This window comes from Desmodus rotundus, chromosome 5 (assembly GCF_022682495.2).
Source record: "Desmodus rotundus isolate HL8 chromosome 5, HLdesRot8A.1, whole genome shotgun sequence".
NCBI lineage: Eukaryota > Metazoa > Chordata > Mammalia > Chiroptera > Phyllostomidae > Desmodus > Desmodus rotundus.
In genome coordinates this window covers 151,611,813-151,639,071 of record NC_071391.1, presented here as the reverse complement: position 1 = coordinate 151,639,071, position 27,259 = coordinate 151,611,813, and the positions used below count along the sequence as shown (strand labels likewise).

Below are 27,259 nucleotides of genomic sequence, written 5' to 3'. Positions count from 1 at the left end.
TCCTACAGTGCACAGGACGGGTTCCCACGACCACCCGCTCCCCAAACAATCATTGTGTGCAAAATACCAGGGGTGCTGAACTTAAGAAACTCTTCCCAAGACAGATTTCTCTTTCAAAGAATCTTTCCAGTATCAGGTCTCAGAACTCTCAGGATCCCTCAAAACATACTTGCTTTGATCATATGGTTATCATCCTTATTAAGTTAAAAGTGTACAGCTTTGGTAATACCTTCAATGTATATATCTTCAAGGTGAAATGATGTTTTAATGTATTCCCAACATTTTTCAGTTTTATTCTGCAGGGTAGGTGTATTTAAATGTTTGTTTTGTTACACTAATCAGTAAGTCCATCAATTTTGGTCCAGCTTTCTCTTGATGGGTAATTTAGAGTCTTTTTGTTTATTTCTTTGTTGTATAAGAACCAGTAACCCATGGTGACAGATTCAAGTTGCAAGTAACCAAGACCTTTGTTCTTTATTCATTTGAAATGCAAAATGCCCAGTTTTCAAGCTAAAGGCAAGGAAGTTTCAGCTTATTCAAGTAAAATTACAGAAAAGCAGTGGGTTAGGGTTGACTTCACTCAGTAGCTGGAACTACTCTAGACCTTAATACACTATTTCAGGAAGCAAAGCTTTTGTCCTATTTAGCCAAGACATCAGATAGTGTAAAGATACTGGTTTGGGGAGGTTTTTACTCCCCAGCAGATTGACCTTCTTGGTTGTGATTTGCTTAGGCTAAAATAGTTCTTAAATTGGTTTGTCTTACCTTATTTCACACCAACAGATAGTAAGGGAAGAAACACTAAAATGTCCATAGTGACAGAGGGAAGAAAGACTCTAATCAAACCGTACCTGAACTCCACGCGGACACGACTGAGAGGTGGCTGGCCGTACTAGTGAGGAGTTGGTTCTCCCTGCCTTTCCGGTGCTCCGCAGGGACGAGCCGCTTTCACGCAGTGCTTTGCCTCGTGCTCCTCTGCAGCTAGTCACACATGGGACCATGCTCTCAAGTGCATCCAAAAAATGTAAGCATTCATTTTGTGTTAGTAATGTGCACAGGCGGAGTTGGAGAGGTAGATTTTAATCTTGGCTGTACCTCCAACTACTTACATGACCTTGTTCACATTACTAGGACAAGCCTCCTTCTACTTTAGTTTTCTTCTCTGTGCACTGGGAATCTCGTTGTTAAGTCCCGTGGAGACGTCTGCGTAGAAAGCTTAACCTGCAGCACAGGGCCAGGTGGGAGAGGTAGCCTCACAATCGAGGTCTCCTGGCAGTCCCCTCTTTGCTGACCATCTTCTGTGGCCATACTGCCACTTCCAGCCACTACTTTTGATTCTGACTTTTGTCGCTGCTTGGTTTCCATTCTGAGCCATAATTCCTTAGGGAGAGCTCACTTCCTATTGGCCATATCCACTTGGCCCCACCACCTGACCCCAGTGATTCTCTTTCCAGCCTGTTGACCTGACCCCAGGTGCTGATTGCATCCTTGGTTTATCTCCCGTGACCCTGGACAGTGGCTGGGTGATTAGTCTGGTGTGAGTCCCCTAGTCCAGCTCAGCAAGAAAGACCTGTCCCCTGCCTTGAATGGTGGTGGCAACAGTCTGAGTCCACCCAGAGTTGCTATGGGAGAAGGATGCAGATGGAAGGACACACAGAAGGACAGTTGCAAACATTAAATGAGATGCATGCTTCGACCAGTTTCTTTATCCCAAAGTGGCACGAAATCTCACCTCTTCCCTGAAACTTACTTTAGTTTCTAGCTGTGGTTCTACTTTCAAAAAACTTGATGTCCCATTATGTCAGATATAAGGGGGAAAAAGATATCCTTGGCATTGCTCATTCTAACCCATGTTTTTTACATGTGACTCAGTGGTGACTAGCAAGAGTGATGGATGTTCAGGGATAAAAGGACACACGTACCTCTCAGCTCCGGCCAGCTTTCTTCTCAGGGCCTCCAGTACTCTAACGGTTCTTTTCCTCGGGAAGCTCTCTCCCCAAAAGTGCCGTCCATGGCAGCATGAGTCCAGTAGTTCTCACAGCCCCTTCTCCACTGTCTGTCGTAGCTTTTCCAAGTCAGACGTCCATGCAAAATCAAGTCCCAAAGCCATGTTTTCACTTAGTATGGATTACCTTATTCAGAAACATAAAACTCCCAGGCACTCATTAGAATAGCTACAGGGACTTCGTTTAACTTACTTTTAGCAAAGTGTTTCCTCGGCCTGCAACTCCTTTCCTCCACAGTCTGTTCACTTCTGGTCTCTTAGCGTCACTGCCCTTGTTGGGCTCTTCTGGCAGATGATGAGACCTCGTCCCTGGGGATCTGGATGCTGCTTCCTGCTGCATCATTAACTCACAGCCTGTCTTTAACTAAATCGTTTCCTTTTTGCTTCTTCCTTATGTCTAGGACTTGCTGCATCAGAATGAAGCTTGGTTAGATAATGTGTTTACTCAGTCATGCAGTTAAGCATCTGACACTTACCTTCCTTTGGAAGCATCTGCTTGTTTGGTTACAACACCCAAGGGACCACTTGTTCCCCTTTTTCTCTGTGAAGATGGGGATGTGAATATGGGGTGGCAAAGACTTAATGATAGAACACTGCAGTGAATTATTCTGAGATCTCAAGAACTTGTAAAGGAAGAAGGAAGTGCCTAGAGATGGAGCCAGTCCTCTGTGGCTGGCTGCACTACTTCATGAGGTTGCAGACCTGGCAGGACCGCAAATAACATATCTGCTCCCTCTTCCCCCACTCTGCCCAGGCCTGGGAAGAGGACTGTCAAGAGGGCAGGTGCTGGCAATAATTCTGAGCATTTTGGGCGCCGGAGGAAAGAGGCACTCCTCTCTGGAGACAGGCGGCTCTGACCTCAGACTCTGCCAGAGTGTGCGGAAGCAGTCATGCCCTAGGGGAAAACATTGTACTTATTCTGGATCTCTCAGGAGATCTTGCAGCTTCCTGGCATCCTGGTGATTCCAGGAGTAGGGATTGTGGCCATGGAGCTTTTTTTATCCATTTATTTCTTCTTTCTTTCCTTCATCCATTAACAACGGGTTGCAAGATAGAAGTTTACTTCTCACTTGTGTATAGGTAGGCAGTCTAGGGCTGGAATGACAGGTCCAAAGGTCACATAGGACCCAGGTTCCTTCAAGCATTTTCTCCACCAACCCTTGGGTGTGTCTGTCTTGCTTATAGTCCAAGAACGCTGTTGGAGCTCCAGCCATCCCATCACATACTAAGTGAATATGTGTAGAAGAAAGATGGGAGAAGGGTACAGACCTTGTTCACTGAGACTTATAAGAAATCTCATGCACCACTTCCAGTTACGTCTCAATGTTCCAGAACTGGTTCATGTGGCCTCAGCATATGAGCTAGGGCAGACTGGGAAGTGTAGTTCTTTAGTTTGGACGGCAAATGCCCAACTAAAAATCAAACTTCTTTGAGTGAGAGAGAATGGATACTAATAAGCAACTACTAGTCACTTTCAAACCAAAGCTAGGAGTTTGGATTTTTCTAGGTTAAGGTCCCATCAGGAAATAGATGACCCATCACACAGGAAACTAGGGAGAACTCAGTGGAAGGACTGTGTCCGGAGGTGTGGACAGGGTGAAAGAAAACCAAAAGGGATGGGCAGCAGCAGCAGGGAGTCTTACCTTCTCTAGGTCTGCTGGGCAAGAGGAGAGCATGGTCCCCAAAGGCTGGAGAGAGCTGGAACAGTAGCTGTAGGAGAGGGTTTCCTGGCCGGGGCTGGGCAGGGCCTTTGGTAGAGTAATGTGGCTGCTGCTAACCTGTAGCTGGGCTGAGGGCAATCTCCCCTTGGGTACATACACATTTACAATTGTTCTGTCTTCCTGGTGTATTGACCTTTTTATCATTATGGAATGTCCCTCTTTGTCTCTAATGACACTCCTTCTCTTAAAGTCTCGTTTATTTGGTGTAAATATTCCCACCCCAGTTTCTTATGTTTACTGTTTACTTGGTACATATTTTTCCCTTTGCTGCTTTCAACCCTTTTTTTGGGGGGTTGGTATTTGAATTTCTTTAAATTTTTTTTGGTATTTGTCTTCATCTTTTCTTTCATTCATTCATTTGTTCATTAGTTTCACTCTTAGATTAATTTCAGAAAAGAGTTATTTTATTTTTCAAGAGAGCTCAGTTTCTGGTAAGATTTTTTTCCCCCTAGCTAGAGGAAGTTGACAACTGTAGACTAATTCTGCTAGTCATTTAAATAATTCTTTCCTCATAGGCCTGTAATCAAGGCCAATGACTTAGAAATTAGGACGGCTTTTGAAATTTTAAGTAAAAATCAGAAGTTTCTGTTTACTGCGACAAATGCCCCTTCTAAGCTCTGACTTTGTCAGGCTGTATGATTGCCGGCAGAGCCACGGCGGTTACTGACATTGACGGGGCACTGTCACTTCACCACCAAAGGCTGAGCCCCTGTAGTTGTAGCCACTGTCCCTGAGCAGAGTGGTGTGGGCTTTCCTCACTGCCACAGAAACCGTGACTTGTGAGATAGTTAGCAGCCACAAACATGACAGCTGGCTGCTGGATAATTCAGCGAAACCAAAACTGAAGTATCAGTTTGTGGGTATCTCAAATTTGCATACTTTTGGGATACAAATCATATTCTTATATAAATAGATTTGAAGCGCAAGTCAGAGTTGATAAAGTGATTAAAATTATAAACTATAATGTTACGTATTAGAATTCATTTCAAACCAAATCTACACAAATCTATTTTAGAATTAATGTGTTTACCTCAGATTAGGCATGTTTAAGATTTGTGGTTTAATTTTCTTATTTCTAGTAGTAATAATAGCTATCAAAAGCAGTCAGAACTAAAATTGATTATGAACAAAAAGTGAAACCAACCAGTTCTCTGTATTGTTCAAAATGATAAAAGGATGTGGAAAAAGATAAAATTTACTTTCTAAGTGCCTTTTGCTTTGATTATGAGACCTGGTGGGTCCTTCAGCTGCTTTAAACACTGTTGTTAATTTTTAGCCCGGACGTCTTTGTGCGTGGGGAGCTCTGCCGGGCAAAGCGGTGTTTCTCTCTTGCTCACACAGAGACGAGCAAGCCCCGTGCACAGTTTGCAGCTGGACACCTCGGCTCCTGCAGCAGCCGCTGTCACTGATTCAGAGTGAGACTTGAGTTTTGTCTTTAGAGTCTGCTTTCAGAAAGCATTATTTGATCATTTCTGATGCTGATTTGAGAATTTATTTCATCAATCTTCATTGGGAATATTCCCTTCATTCTAATATCTTGGATTTATGCAACACCCTTTTTAGTGACCTTGTGGGACCTCTTGTAAGGAGGGAGGTTGTAAAGCAGATGCACGTTACCAATATGATGTTTTTGCTCCCGTACCTTTTATATATGTTGTAGGACTCTTTTCAGTAATTATTGGATTAAAGTAATTACTGAAGTGAGTTTATCCGATCAAAGAAAGGTCATGAAAACTCAGTGATTTTAACTTAAAAGTTTGCGCAGCTGCTTTGAAGTTAATAAATTGTAACCCAAGAAGACATCAAAGTCAATGAGAGAAAATAACTTATATAGTGTTGACCTAGTTCAGTGTAACCTTTCTTAAAATTAATTTTGAAGTATTATTGGCTTGGGGAAACATTGGCATGATTTTGGTGCAAGACCTTTGCTGTTGTTGAAGATCATTGTTATTGTAATAACAGCAAACAGGTATTGAGTGCGTAGCAGGCTCCAGACACCGTTCTCAGTACTTGGCATATACTCGTGTTACTCAGTCCTCAAAACATGCTTCTGAGGATGATTCCTAGTAATGCCCCATCTAACAAATGACAAAACTGTGGCTTAGAAAGAGGGACTGTATTCACTGCAACAGAGCTAGGCTTTCAATCCAGGGACAGATTCCAGAGCCCTTGTGCTACACTGCATTGCTGTGCTGCTTCACGTTATGGGGAGTGCGGTCTCCACATATGTGATCAATGGTGAAAGTCTTTGGAGCTTCTCAAAGAACCTGGAAGCCCCAGGAACAAAAATAGAGAGTCAGTGTCCACCATGCACTTGGGGATGTGTAGGCTGTCTCGTCTCTCAGGAACATGAAGGGACATCTCTCCAAAGATGTTACTGATCTGAAGGCAGGAAGCTGGTGTCACTTCTCACTAGCGGTGACAGGTTGTTCATCTCTGTTCCTACCCAGTAGCACAAATATATTGGCTCTTGTAAGGTTTTACTCTATGGCCACAGGAAATGCAAAACTAAGTGGCTTAATTAAAGAATTAACCAGCTACCGATCATCAAAAACTAGGTTAAATCTGTTTAGACATAGGTTCATGGTACAAGTGCATGCAGACCTACAAAATCAAATGCTGGCTGGGCCAAACAGGCAGTGTGGCTGTGAGAGCACCCCAGGCTCCCTGGCAGGACGGAGTAGTGGGGATGGTGGTGAACTGCATGCCCCTTTACGTGGTTTTGATTTAAACAAAAACAGTATAATCCAAACATTTCTATGGGCTGGGTCTACCCTGATGGTCCATGAATTTTTTTAAAAATATTGTATTATAAAAATTTCAAACAAATACAAAGGTAGAGAGAAAAATATAATGAACCCCCATGTGCCCATCACCCATATTGCAATTTTGTCCACCTTATCTATCCCTCTCTCCTTTTAATTTAATTTTTGAAATTTTTCTGTAATATTTTGAAGCAAATATGAAATTTCATTTCACCTGTAAATAGTTCAGTGTGTAACTCTAACAGACAAGGATTTTTTTAAAAGATATACCTAATATATAGCTTTGCGCAGTGGCAGTATCATAGCCAATGAGGTTTGTCCAAGGCGTGATTATTGCTAATTGGAAGATGTACCTAATACAACATTATTACAACTGGTACCCAGCCTCTGTTCAAATTTCCCTGTTTGTCGCAAACATGTTTTTTTACAGTTGGTTTGTCCAAATCAGAATCCAGACAAGTCAGGACACATGAATCTTGAAAATCTTTTTTTAGAAGAGAATGCATGTGCACCCAAATAATGGTTATCGCTGCCCATTTTCTTTCCGCATGATTTAGTTTAAAAACTATGGAGTGAAATTGTTTTAAAATGGACCCAGTAGGGCAGGAGGGCTGTAAGAGCATCTCAGACAGAGACTAGCATCAACAAAGGCACTGAGGGAAGAAATAGAATACACGCTAGAAATCAAAGTGGCCATGAATTGCTCAGGTACAGAGGGGATCCTGAGGAGCGCGGCGGGGGGGCCGGGTGGGGGGGCGGTATACTGAGCTAAAGAGGCAGGCAGAGCCCGAAACTCAGAGACCTGCTCCAGGCTGGCGGACTCGGGCTTTGCCCTGAGGGCAGTGAGGCGTACTGCAGAGCCCTCGTTGGGGAAGTGGCATATGTTTGCTGTCTTAAAAAGCGACTGTTGGGTGTTACGCAGAAGGTGGTTTGGAATGGGGGCCAGGAAACCTAAAAACGTGATTTAACCTGAACGAGAGCAGCCACACTAGGGATGGAGGGGAAGAAAATGTCTCAGAGAATATTTTAGAAGTAAAACCAGCAGAATTTAGTGATTGGTCCCAAGAAGGTAAAGGACTAAGAAGAATTTGGGGTGATTCACAGGTTTCTTTCTTAGGCATCTAGGTAGCTGGTGATGCTGTCATTTGAAGCAGGCATTATATCAGAGGGAACAGATGTGGAAATGCTGAGCCCAGTTTGGGGTACGTGGACTTTTTTGAGCCACTGGGTATCCAGGGGAAGAATGAATGAGTGAACATTCCCATAGAACAAATGTGTAGTAGAGGTTCTCATCCCCTTAACCGGGAGTCCATTCCTACCTAGCAACCCCTGGTCCCCATCTGCAGTTTGGACGGCTCAGAACTATTTGGCCTGACTAAACCCTTAGCAAAAGGATTCAGTCATGCTTCTCACTGGACAGGATCTGGTTTGGAAGTTGAAGCCTTACTGATAACACTTTCCCCCAAAAAGGTCGTTCGAATTCTTGAGGTGGCCTGGCCTACGATGTGCCGAAAGTGGATACTGGGAGTGAGTTCTGGACTGAGAATGAGCCCTGGCTGAATTTAAACCTTTGCCTTTAGTCAGCTGAGGGTGAAGGGAATGTCAAAACACAGTTTATCTCACCAAACGACAAATGCTATATGATTCTACTTACCTGAGGACCCTAGAGTAGTCAAACTCACAGAGACCGAAGGGAGCACGAGGTTCCCAGGGCTGGGTCACTGTGTTTAACAGGTACGCCTTCAGTTTGGGGCGATGAAAAACGCCCTGGCGTTGGCTGGTGGTGAGTATACTTAATGCCACTGAACTGAACATTTAAAATGGTTATGTGTCATGTATATTTTACCACAAGTTTGAAACCGAACAAATTTAAATAACACTTCATTAGTCGGCATTTTGTTGGCGACCTTTCTTCAGTCTCAGTCAACCTGGTATTTTTTTTCTAATCCATTTGCAGTCAGAGGTTGCTGAGATGATAAGAAGTGACCTCTAGTAGTAGTAAATAATAATGCCATTGTCATATAGAAATAAAATCACTTATTGAGTGCTCACTACTGTGCTAAGTACTTTACATTCATAATTCCATATAATTCTCTCAATAGTTCTATAAGCCGGCTACTTACCCCACTTTACATTAGCAGAAACCAGAACACTTAGCAATAAAGTAACTTGCCAGAAGTCCCACAGCCAGTAGTTGAAGGAAACAGCATTTGAACTAAGACCTTTGGATTCTAGAACTCTTACTCTCTCAAGAGTTCGCTAAAGCTTCCCAATCCATGTGCCAGGCAGCACTGGGTTGGAAATAGGGACAGGCTACTGATTGCTTCAGTCCTTGGGGGAGCTGGACCCATGGTCAACGACTTCTGCCACCTTCACACGCTTTCCCTAGGGTGCCATAAAATCATACCGTTTTTCTGAGTACATGTCATGATTTGCAAGAGGCAGGGGAGTGCAGTACAACACTGTATGGCCTCTTCTATAACAATTAGAAAACCCTAGATAAGTATATGGTCAAGAGATTCCCAACCCCAGTATACCTGATGAGTAGGGATCTTAATTCCTCGTTCCTTTCTGCAAATGAGGTCCTGCAGTGTTCCAGTGTTAGTTCTGATGCCTCCAACTGTGAATCTGTTTCTTTGTACTGTAAGTCTTTTGAACTCTCTCCATTGTTGAAAAGGTGGAGTAAGGATTCCCTGTCTCCAGGGAAACCATGGTTCCCGCCATTGATCAGCAGACTTTGCATGCAGGTGAGCCTGGTGAAGTTCACTGCAAAAGGGACTCTCTTGGTGGGATTGAGGCCAGGGAACTAGCGATTACATTCACATGTTAAATGCCAGCCACCCCACAATCTCTCACCCAAACCATTGTCTCCACTCAGTCTGTTTCCCAATAAAGATACAAATTTAGTTTCATTTTTTCCAGTTAGTCTTTCAGGTTATACATGGAGTCTTATTTAGATTCATAGGCCTAAACATTTGTAGAAATGAGGTTTGCCTGTTCATGTACTCCCAGGTCACACGTGAATTTAACTCTGTGAACATTTAGCGTGTTCTTTGTGCCAGGCAATGGTGCAATGAACCCTAAAGATACAGGGCTGAGTGGGACATGTTCCTTTTCCAAGGGAGCTCACAGTATATTATACTCGGCTTCCCTGAGGCTTTTACCAGTGAATGCTGTCTTTGGCTATGCTGATATTTTTTTATTTTTAATTTGACTGTAGTTCGGAAACCTCATATGTATTGTAAACTGTCTCCTATGTCAGACAAATTGAAAGGATTTGCAAAGTCTTTCCTTAAGTTCTTGTTTGATTGAGACCTCAGAAATGAATTGTGGTCTCAAGAAAGCGTCTCCAAATGGCATAGCTCTTGTTTTATGTTGGAGGGGTGGAGCGGGCCCAAACCCGTAGTTCAGACTGTCCCACTGTTAGTCGATGAGAAGGGAGGACCCATTGCAGCGGGCCAGTGCCTGAACACTTATGTTTATAAGAGACGAAAACATGTTCATTTGGCCTGTAACCAAGAGGATAGAATACTTTAAAGGATCCATTCTTCTGGGAGGTGAACAGCCCAAGATTGCAGGCTCCGTGGACTCCACAGAGGGTAAACAGAAAGAGACTATACACTCTGATGTTCAGAGACAGTTTACGCCAATGGCATGCATGGTTTTCACTGTTCCAGAGGTCATGGGGCCGCAGAAAACCTACACAATCAGGACTGCTTCTTGATTTCAGCTTTGCAAGTTTGATTATTTTAAAACTAGGAAGTCCTTTGAAACAAGCCAGATTTAACCCTGGTACCCCGAGAGCCTTAGTTTTTTAAGCCACATATGACCCAAAAAGGGACTGACCAGTGGTTATAGTACTGAAGTGGGAGGGAAGACCTCAGCTCCCGTTTCTGGTCTCATTTTGTCCTGTCAAGTGAGTTAGGTCAGTCTCAGTTTCCCCAAATAAGGTAATGATCTAATTAAGTCCGTTGATGTCCTTAAAGTACACTAAGAGGCAGAAAATGGAAAAGCGGGGGTTGCTGCTACAGTGATCCCCCCTCCACGACTCCTGGTATTCCCAATATGGGGGAAACAGGAAGGAGGTAGGGCTTGGCCAAAATTCTCCGGCATGTGCAGGCATGTTCTTTCACACACACACACACACACACACACACACACAGGCATATGCACAAAAACACATACCTCGGTGATAACATTCAGCTAACTGCTACTCCTGGAACTAAGACTTTGAGGAAGAAAGAATAATTGTCCCTCTTACACATGCAAAAATACATAGGGACCCTGCCTAAGAGTTCCTTTAATTTTTTTTTATTTTATTACTTGATTATGCAATATATTCATCTTGTTAAAAAAAATCACGAGGGAGGTGGGTTCAGCTGGGGTGGAGGGGAGGGAAGGGGAGAAAAGGCATACAACTGTAATTGAATAACAATAAAAATTTAAAAAAATACACACTATGAAAAGTCTCTCACTCAACCCTGCTCAGTCCACCCTGTTCTTCTTCTTCCCACTTTTATTAGTTGTTTTTAAATTCAGCCTATCAGTTTCTTTGTGTGTATAAAATTAATACAAGTATATATTTCCAATCTTCTAATTTCTTTTATGGAGAGTAGCATATTATATGCCCTTTTAGTGCCTGGAACAAGTTTCTGATGTCTTGTTACTATGCATGTGCAAATCCTAACCTCTCCTTAATTTTGGTTGCTGAGTTAATGCAAAGGCTTGGAACCTGCAGCTTTCTAGCTCTTACAAAAGATTCTGTCGTTCCCAAGTTGTTATTAGAAATGACTCTTCAATCCCAATGTAAGACTTTCCAGTATTTTGAAGTACTTTCCCATTTATCATCTCATTTAATTTGAGTCTCCAAATCTCCCATGAAGTTGGAAGGGCAGGTACCATCCTTGTCTCTGAGGTGAGGAAATCAAGGGTGAAGGGTTTGCCTTGGGTCACACACCTGGGGCTAAGGGCTGTCCTCTGTACCTAATGCCACTTTACTTTTGTTTTCCAAAAACGAGAAGAAACTGCCTTCTGTAGTTTTGTTAATGCTTCTCCATATTTACCGTACAGCTTTTCGTGGTATTTAAAAACTTTTCATTTTGAGACAATTGTATATTCACATGTAAGGGTAACAGTTCATACAGACAGGTCCTATGTAGTCTTACCCAGTTTCCTCCAGCGGTGACATCTGAACCACTGTAGCACAGTATCAACAACCAGGACTTTGACCTTGACACGAGGCTATAACAAGCAACCCCAGTCACTGTAGCTAACACAACTAGGTTTATTTTTTTGTGGTATCAGTTCAGTGCTGGTCATTGGTGGGTCACTGGGGAAAGGATCTGCCACCTGTGGGCATTCTAGGGCCTGGCTTCTCCCATCTCCACCCTCCCCTCTGGGCTCAGCAGCCTCCCCTGCATCTTCTGCCCCAGGCCAGCAGGTCAGGGTTGAAAGGGCCAGGTTTAGAAGTCGCATTTATGCCTCCCATCCATAGTCCATTGCTCAGATTTGGCACCACCTCTCCGCAGGAAGGCTGAGAAATTTGTTTGGCTGTACCTGGACAGAAAAAACATTTGAGGAACACACAAACAAGCCTAGTCACGGTAGTATTGTTAGTTGTGGTAAAAGCCAGAAAAAACCAAATGCTCACTGATAAGAGAATGGATAAAGTGTGAAACTCACCCCATGGAATATTATACAGTTGTGAAAATGGCAAAACTATATTTACAAACAGTAAAGACAAAAATCTTTAAAAAAACAAAAACAAAATTAATGTTAACTGGAAAAAAAGCAAGTCACAGGAGAATTTTTATGTAAAAAGCTCAAAAACAAGCAGAACAAGGCAATATATTGTTTAGGGATGAATAAACAGGCATTAAAACCATGTTTTTATAAAACAAAGGCATGGTGAACCCATATTAGAGAATAGTGGCTCTCTCTGAGGAGAAAGACAGGAAGATTAACGAGAAAGAGGGAGCCTTGTTCTGAGAGAGAGCGTGGATTCACGCCTGTTCTGAGTTTTCGCTGTGTTACAGAACTTAAATGGGGGTACCACATTGCATAGTAATTTTTAAAAGAATGAACTAGAACTCTATAATTAGTAAAAACAAATCTTTATTAGTTATGAGAACATAGCAAGGAATAGCCCCATCACTTGAAAAGGTGACTCATATTAATTGGCTGGGGCTGGGTCTGCCTAAGATCACAGATGTTGCTGGTCCTCATTGTTTTGACCAGCCCCAGTGCCCTGGTCGAAGTCCAATCTGGTTCTCCGCAGTTTTCCTAAGTTTCCTCTGCATCCCCATTAAATCAGTGACTCAGTCATCTTCATACTCTGAGGGTGTAGTGTGACTTGATGTCTACTGTAGAGACTGTTCTCAGCAGAAAAACCCTGCAAAGTTATATTGTAATCCTTCCAGGGAAAGACAAGTTTTATATATCTAAATATACTAAATACTGTCTCTTTAAAAGTGTCTCATACCTAGAAAGATGCAACCACATCCAACATTTTAGCAAATAAAAGCAGAGGCTTGTAACAAACAGGAGTGATTCCTATACAGGTATCACCACGGGAACATGCCCAACTTCCAAGGCAACAGAATTCCTTAATAAACAAGTTGAATCTTCTTGATCTTAAAGTGAAAGACCTGAAGGAAGTACCACGGTAATAGTTGCCAGCCAGGATCCATCTCTTATCTGGCTACAGGCAAACTGTCTGTAAATAATCAATCCAGAGCAGTCCTGTGTGTCCCGCTCCCTGCTCCTTCTCCTCTTTACCCCAAGCCTTAGCCTTTGCCGTCTCCACCCTCTGTAGGGCATTCTGTGCTCTCTTCACCCCGAATGAGTCAGCGTGTGGATACATCCCTGCATTTCCAGGAAGATGGACTGAAGTTATCAAAAAACCTGATCTGTCCAACCATAGATAACAATCAAGGCATTTTATAGCCACCCAGAGAGTGGGCTCTGCAGCCCGGCCCTGGAACGTGCAGTGCAGCTCCTTTGGGAAATACCTGCCCAGGGAGTGACTTTGGTCTCCCGGGTAAAAGGTTTGGTTTTCAGACAGCAAACCCTTTGTAAGAGGGAAACAGACTCCGTCAAACCTGGGTGGTGATGAGATAAAGGCAGCCACTCCTGTTTGAATGTTTGTTATTTTGGTGGGGAATTTGTTTAACAAGGTTTCTACCTTATCTGTCTTCTTTTAGATTTACAGCTGCAGAGCCCATAAAAGGGAGGCCACAGATGTGAACCTGGCTGTGGAAAGATTAAAAACAAACCTAGGCTGTGCAATAAGAATAACCTTTAGAGATTTGGGATTTTATTCGTGTCTTTTTTCAGTGTGAATGAAGATCACGTCAGAGGCCCTAACAGTACTTGACTAATAGTACTTAGCAGTAATTGGCTAACTGTACACGTTATGAAAATGGTGGAAGGAATGTGGCCTTGGCATTCATTATTCATGGCACGTGTGCTATTTGCTGTTACTCTGCCCTGGAAAACAGGGTTTGGCCCACTGTTATAATTCAGTTAAAAGTTATTTACTGAACCCCTGATCTGGGCCAGGCACTGTATCCTCCCTCATGGAACTTAAAATTATCATTATATCCTACTGTTCCAGAAAATAATACTAACATTGTCTCTTAAGAAAGGACCACATCTGCAAAAAAGCTCTATGTGGTGGTGTTGGGTGTCGACAGCCCCACTTTGTGACCTTTATGCTGTGGACAGGGTTTTGGCCACTGCTGCTATTGGTCATGCATTTGATTAGACCTAAACCAGACGCCACCTTCATCTTCTCACGCCTGAACCAAGAGTCAGTCTGCCGCTCACCCAGACGGCATGGTTTTCCCTTTGATCTGTTGATGACTCCTGCCATTTCTATGAGGAGAAAGTGTCTCAGCCCTCAATCCAAATCACGCTAATAGTCGTCACGTATGGAACATTCACTATGCAGCAGTAACTGTGCTAGATACACTCAGTGCATTGTGTCATGTAATCCTTCCAGTAATCCTGCCAGACAAAAGTCATGACTGCTCTTCTACTAATGGAAAGATAGAGAGCAGAGAGGTTTGGTAACCTGCCAGAACTGCAGAATGATTTAAGTCAGGGCCCGACCGTCCACATTCAAACCCTGAGCCTTTCTGTTCTGCCTTGCTTTATCTTGCTCACACAACCACGTAATGATGTTATTTCTTGATTCCTGTAGTGATATGATCTTGCCCTGTTTCCTCGGCATTCAGGAGTCAGTTATGCAGGCGGTACATGAACACCGAGTTGACATATACAGAACCTTGGATGCAAAAAAGGATGTGGAGCCACCTCACTTGGTTTTCCCAGTGTAGAAGATGACCGTCCAAGGACACGTGGCTAGAGCTGAGTGGCATTTTTAACTTGTTTGGCAGCGTTTGAGATAAAAGGAGGCAACTGCTTCAGATGTGTGCAATTCTACAGAAGATTGTAGACCCAGGCCCTAGAGGTTTTCATCCATCTCATCCAAGTAGAGGAGGTCTTTGTAAAGGCAAGGTGGTTGGGTGTGTGTGCTTCGGTTGGGCCTCGAGCTGGACCAGAGCCTCCACCTGCCACCAGGGCGACTTCCTGCTGCATCAAGGACATTGTTCCTTCAAGGTCTCACCTGCCCAGGTAGTAAACCAACTTGACCTCCTCTCCTCATGACATGGGCCCTCAGGGAGATGTCCTTCCAATTGCAGTGACATGACTCAGTTACAGTCTCCAAATGGTTCCCAGGTTTCTTTTCCAAAGAAAGAAGTTTTGAGAGGTCAACCTGTCAAGACATTCTGAAGGAAGCAAGCCTCTTAAATGGCCATGCCCCCTTTTTTCCAGCTTTATTGAGGTATATAATTGACAAATAAAAATTATATATATTTGAGGTATACAACTTGATGGGAGTTTTTAAAAGAATTTATTTATTTGTTTGTTTGTTTATTTATTTAAGAGACAGGAGAAGGGAGGGAAAGAAATACCAGTGTGAGAGAGAAACATTGACTGGTTACCTCTCATATACACCCTAGCCAATCTGGGCATGTGCCCTGACCTCAGACTCGAGCTGGCAGCCTTTTGCTTTGTGAGATGACTGATGCCCAACCAACTGAGCCACATCAGTCAGGGTTAAACTTGATGTTTTGGCACACATGTGCACTGTGAAATGATCACAGTTAAGCTAATTAACATATCCATCACCTCACATAGTTACCATTTTTTTCTCTGTGGGTGTGTGTGTGTGTGGCAAGAACACTTCATATCTACCCTCTTTGCAGACTTCAAGTATTCAATTCAGAATTGTTGACTGTAGTCACTGGGCTGTGTATTAGATCTCCAGAACTCATTCATCTCATATAACTGAAACTGGTACCCTTGACTTAACAGCTCCTTGTGTCCCCCTCCCAAGACCCTGGCAACCACCACTCTCCTCTCTGCCTCTGTGAGTTTGACTGTTGTAGATCCCACATATAAGTACAGTTATGTGGTGTTTGTCTTATTTCTCTTAGCAAAATGTCCTCCATGTTCATCCATTTTATCACAGACAGCAGGATTTCCTTTTATTTAAAGGGAGAAAAATATTCCTGTGTGTGTGTATGTGTGTGTATGTGTATCACATTTTCTTGACTCTTTCATCCATTGGTAGACATTTAGATTGTTTCTGTGTGTTGGCTATTGTGAATGATGCTACAATGAACATGGAAGTGCAGCTATCTGTTCAAGGTACCTGTTTCATTTCCTTCTGATATATGAGGTCTGTCCAGAAGGTGTCCAGCCATGTAATATGAAAAAGAGAGACATTTATTGAAGAAGATACAAGAAACATTGTACATGGGACAGTGATGCCTCAGTCCCCTTCAAAGTAGGCACCATGGGACCTCACTCAGTTCTCCCGATAGCCATCAGCTGGCCCGTCGTATTTCCATTTCCCTGAATCTCATTGATGTTCTGAAATCTCTTCATTTTCAAAGGTGATTTTAGTTTTTTAGTTTTGGGAAAACCCAGAAATTGCAGGTTGCCAAATCTGGGCTGTAGAGGGGCTGAATCACCTGGGAGATTTGATGTTTCACCGAAAAACTCTGCGTGAGACCTGATACATGAGCAGGCGTGTTGTTGTGATGAAGCTACCAATCACCAGTTGCTCATAGCTGCAGCCTTCTGAATCATCTAAATAGTTTCTGCAGAGGACTGTTCAAGCTAAATGCAAAATTTGATGCAGATTCGTTGTTCTTCTCACTCAGTCATTTTAATGTCATAGCCACACAGGACACATGGCTCACTCAATGGCATCTACCGCCCCCACTCACTAGTACAGTGAAGTCGTCGTTGTTCACACATGTGCATTCCAGTCCACTCCTTGGCTGCCAGGTTACATCGATGTTGTGCAAATCATCCTGGTTATATTAACAATGGCTGGAATTTTCCTGGACAGACCTCATATACCCAGAAATGGGATTGCTCGATCATACAGTAGTTCTGTTTTTAATGTTTTTTTGAGGAACCTCCATTCTGTTTTCCATAGTAGCTGCGCCAATTTACATTCCCACCAACAGTGCACAAGGGTTCCCTTTTCTTCACATCCTTGCCTACATACTTGTTATGACTTGTCTTTTTTGATGATAATCATCTTAATTGGTGTGAGGTCATATCTCACTGTAGTTTCAATTTGCATTTCCCTGATGACTAGCAATGGTACCTTTTCATATACCTGTTAGCCCTTTGTATATCTTCTTCAGAAAGATGTCTATTCAGGTCCTTGGCCGTTTTCTAATTGGGTTATTTGGGTTTGGGCTTTGAGTTGTGTGAGTCCCTTAGGATATTAACCCCTTATCAGATGCGTGCTTTGCAGATGCTTTCTCCCACTTCATAGGTTGCCTTTTCACTCTGTTGACTGCTTCCTTGGCTGTGCAGCTTTTCAGTGTGATGCAATCACGCGTGTCTATTTTTGCTTTTGTTACCTGTGCTTTTGGTGTCATATCCAAAAACGCTATTGCCTAGACCAGTATCAAGAATCTTTTTTTCTGTGTTTTCTTCTGGTAGTTTTACAGTTTCAAGCCTTACATTCAAGTCTTTCATGCATTTAGAGTTGAATTTTGTCCATGGTGTGAGATAAGGGTCCAGTTTTATTCTGCATGTAGATATCCAGTTTTCCCAGCAACATCTGTTGAAGAAACAGTCCTTTCTCCATTGTGTCCTTGGTAACCTTGGCAAAGGTCAGTTGACTGTAAATGGATGGACTTACTTCTGGGCTCTCTTTTCTGTTTCACTGGCCTGTATGTCTGTTTTTAGGCCAGTGCCTTGCGGATTAGATTGCTGTAGCACTTAACGTACTTGGGAATCAGGAAGTGTGCTGCCTCCAGCTCTGTTCTCGCTCAGGATGGCTTTGGCCATTCACTGTCTTGTGGTTTCATATGAATTTTAGGGTTTTTAAAAAACGTCTGTCCAGAATGCTGTCGGGATTCCGATGGGAATTGCACTGACTCTGTAGATCATTTGGCGTAGCATGATAATCGTCGGCGCCCCTCACATCAAGTGCTCCACTGATGTATAGAAAGTGAGGCAGACCCATGGAATCAGAAAGGGTTTTAGGTAAGTCCAGGAAGCATGGGTCGCCCCAAAGCCAGCCTTTATGGAGCCATCAGTAAAAGGGAAAGGGCCAGCCTGCAGGTTCACTGTCATATTAGAAGATTCTGCCTATCAATTTGAAAATGGCAGGTTTAAAATGGATTTTCAAGTTTCTCAAATGTGTGCTCAAGCTTCGTAATTACCCCTGGCCCATGACATTTATGCTAATGAGCAATGCATAGTAATTTCAGATGATCACTCCTCTAGTTCTGGGCACATAGACTTTAGAGGTGATTCCCATCACCAAGGGCATTCACAAGTAACCTGCGTGCAGAGAGAAAGAGGGTGCGGATACGATGGATACCAATATGTTCTAAGAGGGGCAGAAGAGGGAGAGTTTGTTAGCTGGTACAGAACTGGGAGAATTCTTTTGGGAAAGCATCTAAGAGGTTTTAAGAGTCTCCTTTAAGGGAGGGAGGGGGGCGCTGGTGTGATAAGCAGGAGACAAGAGATTCTTTCTGGTATTTAGACCAGGTTACTATTTACGAAAGCAGCAATGGAGGTCCATGACCAAACTATGTTCAGAGCTGTAATTCAAAAAGCCTAATAAAAATCAGACACCTGTCCATGAGAGAGTTGGACAAGCTTAGTGAATTATCAAGTTTTGTGCTTGGTTTAGAATTGTGTCAGCCTGAGAAAATGGTCATTAAGGCAAAACCTTTTAAAACTTATGGCTTTGGGGAGGGAAACAGAGTGGAAGATGAATCCCATGGAATAAAAGGGTCAACCTCTTGCTTAGGCAGAGAGATAAGGGGCAGGCCAACATGGCTCAAATCAAGTGTTTGTCAGACCAGGCAGCTGAAGCTGTGGTTTGATAGGAGTCAGCGTTAGTCGCAGAGCGCCAGAAGGGTGTAGGATAACGCTGAATGTCGGACCAAGGTTTATCCCGTTTGGTTCGCAGAGGAAGCGAATAGTGTCTGAGCTTCTGCCATGTCAGAAGTACGAGCCCACGTGAGGTGTGTCTGCCCTCAAGTTACTCATTGTCTCGGGAAAGTCTGAGCCCAAGAGAGCGCACAGTGGTAGGGACTTCCAGAGTTTTGTGGAACTGAAGAAGGCCCTGCGGGAGCTGCGGGAGGCGTCCCAAAGACGCCGTCTGCATGGGGCTGACAAGGCTGAAGTCTCATGAGAGCTGTGGACCAGCCCTCATCATAGGAACGCGCCTTCACAGCTGCCACTCTCAGCCAGTCTTCTGGAATGCTGCCCAACTCTTTTCCACTCGGGCTGGTGAAGATAAAAACGACAGGAGTGAAGACAGGCACACGGAGCTGATACAACACCCCCGTCTAGGAGACGGGTTTACCAGCTCCCCTGATTGAACATCGTCTCCTCCATCCAGCCTTCAATAGCAGGATCGGACTCAGGGAACGGAGGCTCCAAACCTGGAGTGGTGTGCAGTTTCTTCTTCTCCTGTACCCCTTCACCTGTTTGGGCCCCAGGCAGTACAGCACAGTGTGTTCATTCTACCAGCCTGCACCAGACCCCTCAAAGGCCTGAAAAGGTCTGACGCTGAACACCTCCCTGCCTTTCTCTTCTGCCCGGCTCCCCTCCATTACTGAGTCAGAACAGGGGGTGGAGGTGGTTGCTGAGCATGTTTCTTTTTAAAAACAGCGTCATAGGTAAGTCTGATGCACAGCTTGTCCTGAGAACTACGTAGATAGTAGGGAAAACACTCACCTCACGGTCTGAAAATCCGGGTCAAGTCCCCAGCGTCGTCACATCTGGCCCTCAGACTTTTCTCATCTGTGCGTCTCCTGCCTGCCTCACAGGGTTTTTATGAGAATTAAGTCACATTGGAGATCATTGTGCGCCGTAGAAATATAAGGTGTTGGCCACTCCCATGCCTCCACCCGAGTTTATAATCAATCACCTCACTCCAGGGCTGTTTCACTGGCTGATTGGATTGTCTGTGGCCCCTGTGCCCTGCCACCACGTTATTGGCGTTGGAACATCACTTGTCATTTTGTTTCTTTAATGCATGGAAGCTCCCACTGGCTTCTCAGCAGCAAGGCTCGTCTTGTCCGTGAGGCTTTCTCTCTCACTCGGCCTTGGCCTCCTCGCTGCCCCTGCTTGCTTCTCTCCTTGCCCTTTGTCTCTTACCATTTCTTAGAGCCCGTCTCCAGTGTTCTCTCCACTCCGATTATCCGCATCTCACAGTACTTGATCTGAATAATGTAATTATGGGACTTTGATTATCTTGGATGTCGCTGTCGTGCGTATTTGCTTGGTTACTCTGGTTAATTTGCTTGCCAAAGTCAAAGACAACATCTAAGTGATATTTTTCCATTAACATTATGCACAGTGCCCAGCACGGTGTTAGGCACTCAGCAGGGAGGGGCCAGTGGTCAGAGCACAGTTGCAGTCTGTAAAGCTCGTTCATTGACAGGATGTATTTTCATCGTCGCACCCTGAGAGGGACGTGGCTGCTTTCCCCATTTTGCAAAGGAGAACAGAGAGGCCTAGAGAGGTGAGGTGACATCAAACTTGTCAGAACGAAAGGGAGACAAGAGGGCACGTGTGCTGGAGGAGCCAGAGTGTGGCAATGCAGGTGGTACACACCCGAGGTCCCACCTCGGGTCAGAGGCTGAATTAGTGAAGACCTAGCAGAAGCGACCAGACCCAAGATCCCTCAGTAGGCACCATGGCAGGGGGTGGCTGCCCACCAGGGTGAACAGCAGCACCCTGGGAATTCCAGCAGGCCTCCCTAGGACAAGCCAAGTGCACAGGGGCCAGGAGGGATGTCGGTGATTCAGCCTCCCCCCCTCATTGGTGCCAGTTAGTGGGCCTTGCGAGTCCTTTCCTGGGGAATTTTCAGATGGACCAGTGATTTCACCTTTCTGTTCCAAAGCACCCTCGTGCCCTGGGAGAGCCTGTTCGCATGGCCATCCTATTGAGGCCAAGTGGACTGATCTCTTAAAGGAGAAGCCTGAGCAGCAGTGGAAACATTCTAGGCCAGAGGTATCAGTCATTCCATTTCTGACCAAACACTGATGAGGAATACTTTTATTTTTCTCTGGCTTCAGCCAGTGTGTAGATTAACAGTGTTAGCTGCTTGCAGATAACCTGCCCCTGTGTCCATTTGAATTCCTTATACATACCGCCTGACCGGCACAGGCTGGGGCGAGGCTGCTGAGAGCTGGCTACTCCAGGCCCAGAAGGGCCAGCAGGCCTGCGGGCTGGGCTGCTGCCAGCAAACAGGTGGAGCAGCGAAGCTTCAGGGTGTGGCCCGAGAATCCAGGTGTGGTGAGAGGATCAGCTACTAGAGATTAATGTTTAATGCATGTGCATTTATTAGCGTGGCTGGGCCTTTTGTCCAAAATGTCGTAACTAAAAAGAAAGTCATAGTGTCACGGTTCAGGATTTTAAAGTAAATAAGATTGCCAACATTTTTCTTTCAACAGCCAATAAGCACCCCCCACCAAAGAAAAGTGCAGAGTTTTTCATTAATCTTCAACCTGAAATATTAAAATTCTAGTTTTCATAGGCTCTCAGAAATAGCTTTCAAAGGATTTCTTCTCTCATCCCCACTCCAAACCTCTGCCCATGTCGAAGGTTAGGGGTAAACCAGATTTTCATTAAAACATTTGATGAAACCCTCCTCCCTTCCCCAAGTACCACATTTTGATCTCAGAAGGAAAAATGGGGCTAATATGACAGTAATTTTGTACCTTCACAAGTCAATATTACAGTTTAGCTGGGTGACTTGTGGGAGCTTGTCAGGTCGAAGTGACTCACTTGCATGGATGAAGTTATTTTTAGAGTTGTAATTTGTACTGTTTAGAAAAGAATAAAGAGATGGTAAAAGGCTAGATAGCTCATTATAGTTTACAGAGCTCATGAACCCAGCATCCATGCAAAAGATGACTAAGCAACGGGTCGGTTGGTACTTTCTCTCAGAATTTTACAGATGTGAGTCACCCACTTTAGATTGCAGACACAGCATTGAGGTACCTATGACTCAGCTCCCATTTAGAAAGAGCACTAGAATTCAATTCTGGGACACAATTTTTAGTTAAGTGGTGAGGAAATTACGTAGTAAAACAAAATATGCCTTTGTACCACGCAGCCATCAGATGATTTTAGCAAGGATGGAGTTATCTTCATCTCTGGCCTTTGAAAGAATCTGTTTGTGATGCATGCTGCCTACTATGCCCATTCAGTCTGCTGCTCTATGTTACAGCGTTACCTTCCCACGGTTGGGTCTTTGACCCTTGTGCCCAGCTGTCCTCAGTAAAAACCTCAGGCTTACCCTTTCTGCACTAAGATAGCCAATATTCAGGCCCAATTCCTTTAACCAAATGTGTGCATGTGTGAAAATCTTCGGGCTGACATGTGAAAATTTTAGTTTTCACAAGCTGGCAGAAAGCTTTCAAAGGCTATTCCCCTCCACACTGCCCACCTCAGACAGTAGAAGAAATAAAATAATGTTTTTTAAAGTATATTCTTGTGCTTCAAAAAAATGTTTAATGCACATACATTGGTAAGAATAATCTCTCCACGTTTACCGACTTGTTGAAGCAAACATGTTGTTGTCCCCACAGGGCTGCCACTCTGTTCTCAGGCACAGGGCTCTGTTGGCCAAGGGGCCCTTGGGGTGCAGCCTCATGCCAGGACCGCCCCCTCGTCATTGGCACAGGCTGAGTGTGCGGCCTGTTCAGAGTGAAGCCCTCAGACTGTGACCTGTCCTTGCAAATAGACAGGAAATGGTCCTTTGTGGTTGGTAGAAATATCAATAGATTATTCATAACCAACAAGGAATTTTATATTTATTATTGCCTGCCAAGGAATCATGAACAAGGTTACAGAAGCAAATATTCCCGAAAGAAATAGGAATAAAAAGGTACTCTGCCCCACGCCTGCTCACTGACAGTCACTTTTAACCACGTCTGTTAATTGGCATTGGCCCCTGTTACTGGTTTATTTCTCACCTGCTGTGTCTGTGGCACCATTACTGAGAAGGCACCCTCACCAAAACCTTGGTTCCACTGTCAGAGAAAAGCCCATGTACACTCAAGTCGACTCAGCAAATGTTTGAGTATCTGCCAGGGCTGAGTCCTGTGTTAGGCCCTGTGGTCACAGAAATGGGCAGGTGCTCCAAGGAGTTTGCAGTCGGGGGCGGGGAGGCAGGTATGCAGACACATGGATATAACTACGGGGTGGAAAACGCTATTGAATATAACACAGGTGTATAACACGGTGTGTTATATCAACTTCTGTGGAGTTTATAGAGATGTTTTAGCCCTGGCTGGTGTAGCTCAGTGGATTGAGCGCTGCTAGTTCGATTCCCAGTCAGGGCGCATGCCTGGGTTGTGGGCCGGGTCCCCGGTTGGGGGTGTGAGAGAGGCAACAGGTATCTCTCACTCATCGTTGTTTCTGTCCACCTCTTTCTCCCTCGCTTCCCTCTCTCTAAAAATAAATATTTTTTTAAAAGGAATGTTTTAGAGCTGAGTCTTCTGGTACAAACAGAAATCTACTATGCAGATAACTAGGAAAGGGTGTCCCAGGCGGAGAGGACAATGCGCTCATGAGCTGATGTGGTGCGTTCCGAAGACTGGGGATAATTCATGGAATTCCGTGCTTAGGGCGCACAAGTTAAGGGAGTAATAGGAGATGAGGTGGGAAAGAAGTGTGTCTGGCTGTGCATGTGAAGACTTTAAAGTATATGCTATTATTGACGGAGAACCTTGGGAAGATTTCAAATGGGTGTGACATTGTCTCAATCATGTTACACAGCTGATGGCAGAGTAGAGGCTGAGTTCAAGTGGGAGGAAGCCAGGGGTAGGAAAACCATTTGGGATAACTGGTCCAGGCAAAATAATATAAGGTGCTAAAACAAAGGTACGGAGTAGGGACGGAGAGGAAAGGACAGATTCTAGAAACCCTGCAAAGGTAGAATCAGCTGGCCTTAGCAAGCACTGAGAGTAAGGGAGAGGGAAGAATTGCAGAGCGCTGGGACTGCTGCGCAGAAAGTGGAAATCTAAGAGGAGGACCAGAACTGGGGGGCAAGATAATGAGTCTGAATATACTGAGTTTGAGGAGTTTATGTGACAACCCGGTGGAGGTATTCAGTAAGTGGCCAGAAATGTGAGACTGAAGCTGGTAATAGCCACCCTAATTGATGCAGATCTGTGAGCCACGTAGCACCTAACACGGGAGGGGCTAGTGGAAAAGCACAGGACTTACCTGTCACATGAGAGCCCTGCTAACAGCTCTGGGGACGACAACAGCTAGGCCTGGACACAGGCTCATAAGCATCAGAGGCAAGATGAGAGCCAGGAGAGCAGGACATCCGGAAGGCAGGAGTAGCAAGCGAGATGAAAATGAACAGCACCCGTGTTGGTAATGAGTGGCCATTGTGCGCAGTGCTGGAGTAGCAAAAGCAGCATCCGTGCAGCGGGCTAGGTGGGAGCCAGGTGTTTCTGCTTTACAGCCTTAACTGACAAGGAGGAAGCTGAGCCAATCCTCTTTCCAAGAGTTTGGGGGATTAAAGGAAGAATGAATAAGCAGTAGCTAGAATAGGTACTGGTCAAGAGGGGTACTTCGGGGGATAAGAGATTCTTTAGCATGATGAGAAGGAACCAGTAGGGGGTGGGGGGCTAAAATTGAGAGAGAGAAGAGAGAATTGAAAAGAGCAAAATCCTGGAGGTGGCTTAAGAGTGTGGGACCTGGGATGCAGGTCAAGGAAGAAGCTTTGGACCAGAAGGAACTCAGCCTCCTCTGAGAGAGGAAGAGAGGATGCAGACAAACGTTGATAAGTTTAGAGGTAGGGAGGGAGGGCCCGGAAATGGAGGTGTTTGCCCTTGAGTGTCCATTTTCTCTAAGACATTAGAAGCAGGATTATCTCCTGAGTGAGGGTGACAGGGACGGGATTAGGATTTTTAAAGAGTTGGGACATTTTGGAGTAGTCATCAGAGCCGGCCCAGCAAAATAGGAGTTGTTTAATTTATCTCTTTGTTACCAGCACCTAATGGTGCCTGGACATAGTCAACACTCAAATATGTCTCTGAATCAATCAGTTTTTACTTTGTGGTCAGAAAGTAGGATTTTAGAAGTTATTATTTTCCAGCTGGAGCATGAATCGATGATGAGAAGGTTCAGGGTGTGGCCACAGGGAAGCGGGTGCTGGAAGGGCTGCCCTGTAAGCGCCACAGTCACACCAGATAATTAGAGAAGTTAGGACAGAGGGGAAGACTTGAAGCAGCTGTAGATGTGTAACCAGGAGACCGAGTAGAGAGACGACAGCAATGAGGATCAACAGAGGTGATCCAGCCAAATGGAATGAACCTCAGATGGGATGCTTTTGTGCAGGGGCAAGTCCATGGGTGGGCGGGTCTACTCAAGGGGGCGGCCAAGGAAGAAAGCCAGCTTCCCCCTGAGACAAGGAGGTAACAGGAGCATTCGAAGAAGAGTGGAGATCACCAGGGTGTGGTCCTGGATGTTTGTCCTGAGAGGATCCAGGGTGACAGAGGGCATTAGGAAGAGTCGGGAGGGCAGATTTATGCAGGGATAACAGAAGGGCCTCACTGAGAGGCAGGGACTGATTAGGGAGAAGCTGGGTGAGGAGAGGGGTCTCTGAGAGTCTGTGCAGAGGCAGTGGGTGAGAAGGCAGCCCCTGCAGCACAGAAAGTCATGGCGGAAAACTTGTCGCTGCCTGGAACTCTGCCAGACCCTCAAAAAGCCACAGGTAGGCCAGTGATTAGATTGCCCAGCAGGCTGCCTGCACAAGCCACCTGTTCCAGGAGAGCCACTGCAGAGGCCTGGACCCCCGGCTCCAGAACACATCAGGCATGTCTGGGGGCCCGTCTGGCCAGAGGCTCTTCTTCGGAGCTCCTCAGTCTGCGGGCTTACCTGACTGTGGAGAGACACACGCAGAAATTGAGAGTCAGCATCTCGAAATGTTTGTAGCAGTTTGACACTGCCGTGACAGTTCAGCACATTATTGGGGTTTCAGCCATTCAGTTTTATTCTGTAAGTCTGTGGCGGATTGGAAATTAAAACAAAACAAGTCTGGTCCTTCACCTCACAATGGACAACCACAGAGCACTTCCGCTTCAGCCTGAACACAGGAGCACCTGCTCTTCGGGGCAGGCCCAGTGGCCTGTCGCCCTGCCTGGCGTGCAGGGCGCGACAGTCACAGCCAATCCAACCACAGTATTTCTTGGCCATCGAGCGCAGCCCCTTGTGAGCAAAACATGGAAGAGAGTGCAACACTCAGCTCGTGTCCCTGGCCGGCCTGCCCTAGCGGCCCGTCGGGCCACCGTGAAGTTTGTGCTTTGAACGCCCCCACAAGGGAAGAAGCAGCTTGGGAGGCAAAGCGGAGTTGTCCCTGGACCTGAGGTCTAGTCAGCCAGAATGTAAGGACAGCTCCACAGCAAAGCACGGCCACTGATCTTATTACTGTCTACTTCCAAGGACCTACTAAAGATAAACAGCACTTTATGAAACAAAGAAGAGAAAACAAAGCCTGCCCGGAAACTGGGCAGGCTCTTTTCCTCTGCACCCCAGGCCACGTGAGGCGTCCTCCTGCTTTAGCACTTCTCACTCTATATGGGATCGTTCTGTTGACGGACCTTCCCCAATGAGGAGCCCGTTAGGGCAGAGTTCATTTGTGCTTCATCTCAAAACCCCCACCCTTAGCACAGGGGTCAGTGCAGACCGGACATCTGAAAAGAGCCATGCACAAACTCACACACTCTCTTCTCATTTGACCTACAACAGTGCCTTCGGCCCCACTCTCATACCAAATCATTACCGACCTTAAAGAGGTAACGTGCCGTAGGCCATTCTGTGCTGTGCCAAACAATGCCTCGCCTCTCACGTCAGGAACGCCCATGGTCAGCCTCTGAATTTCAGACAAGCAGCTCTCTGTCTTTTTGTGCAAGCCTTACACTCCCCTGTTCCTTAAACCAGATACATCCACATACATACACATGTATATTTAGACAGGGGGTGTGCATGCATATAAAATGTGGCACCACTTGGTACATTTCTCCAGACCTGGGGTTCCTGCACCTCTCCTTCGGACCTGTATGCATACCTGCTCACACAGTCCTCTGCAGATTTCAGTTTAATTTTCCTGTGAGCTCCGGTTGAGTGATGACTGAGCAAGTTGACCATTTAAAGAATCAAACCTGTTTTTCCATGCAACTAAT

At 45.0% G+C, this 27,259-nt stretch overlaps 1 protein-coding gene and 1 pseudogene across 1 annotated transcript in view; both read left to right on the top strand.

Annotated features, from left to right (window-relative positions):
- BABAM2 (BRISC and BRCA1 A complex member 2) overlaps nucleotides 1-27,259 on the top strand; it is a 335,445-nt gene that overhangs the window by 267,403 nt on the left and 40,783 nt on the right. The window lies entirely within an intron of this gene.
- LOC112298205 (U4 spliceosomal RNA) lies at nucleotides 6,771-6,933 on the top strand (annotated as a pseudogene).